Source organism: Micropterus dolomieu, linkage group LG13, assembly GCF_021292245.1.
Source record: "Micropterus dolomieu isolate WLL.071019.BEF.003 ecotype Adirondacks linkage group LG13, ASM2129224v1, whole genome shotgun sequence".
Classification (NCBI taxonomy): domain Eukaryota; kingdom Metazoa; phylum Chordata; class Actinopteri; order Centrarchiformes; family Centrarchidae; genus Micropterus; species Micropterus dolomieu.
Window position 1 is genome coordinate 27,780,386 of NC_060162.1, and position 1,144 is coordinate 27,781,529.

The window sequence follows — 1,144 nt, forward strand, 5'->3', positions numbered from 1 at the left end:
AGATGGAAACCTCATATCTCCACACAGGAGAATCTGTAATTATTTTCTCTGGAGGGAAATGTGTTTTTATCTGACCTTACAGCCAATATTACAGACATATATTATACATCGTTACTTTTAGACTTTGTGGGCACTAGTGTCTCCACTTTCCCTCCACATAATGACAATGAGACCCCAATTCTCATATTCAGATATCACATGTTTTAGCTTGAATCCTCTTGTTCTAATGTCTGTGGTCCGTGTTTATGTTCATTTATTAATTACAGAATTGAATAGTGTGATTATACAATTAAAATGTCACGGTATACGATTTTCTATAATAAAAAAGCCTTAAAGGGGCATTATGTAGTTTCCAGCGGCCACTAGCAGTGCGGATCTAAGATTGCAACCAGGTGTGTGCTCGTACGCGTGCTCGCTTGAATTCATGAGCGAGCAGAATCGGAAACACAACCACTTTCATACAGAAATACCACAATAAATGCAGCAACACCAGCACGCAGGCTCTGTTCCTTCAACGTTCCCGTCTCAGAGGCAGATCAACACCGGCGCCGTACCTTTCATTCAGCGCAGCGAGCCGCATATCGGCACAATACTGTGAATCTGTCTCCGGTGGCTCAGCAATGTCAGCACAGCTACATGTATTGGATGATAATGAAACTAGTGATAATGGATGGCTCTTCCTCTGGGTTATTGTGGCTGTTTTGTTGCAGTGTTTTATGTTATGTGGGTCACGTTAGTTACAGCGACTGAGGTGGAGAAACTGTGTACCTGAGTAACATTACTGGTAAAACCCATAGACTGTATATAAAAACCACAATAAACATAAACTGAATGTTACAAAGCAAACAGCGGCAGGTCCGAGCTACTGTAGCGTTAGCTGGCTGTTCCTGGCTGCATCACTATAGGCTAACGTTAGTAAACAAGGCGATCCACATTTGCTTTTTACTGTTACATCCTTTCTTGCAGGCTAAATCAACAGTGGTACACAGGATAGTAACATGGTATGTGGTAATGTTATATAACTTTGCACCAGATAACATTAGCACCTGCTCGGCGTTAGCCTGCGAGCTAACGTGACTTTCTCTGTGTTTCTCCAGCTTTACTAATGCTCACTTTGTTCTTACTCGACATCATCTGAACCTGT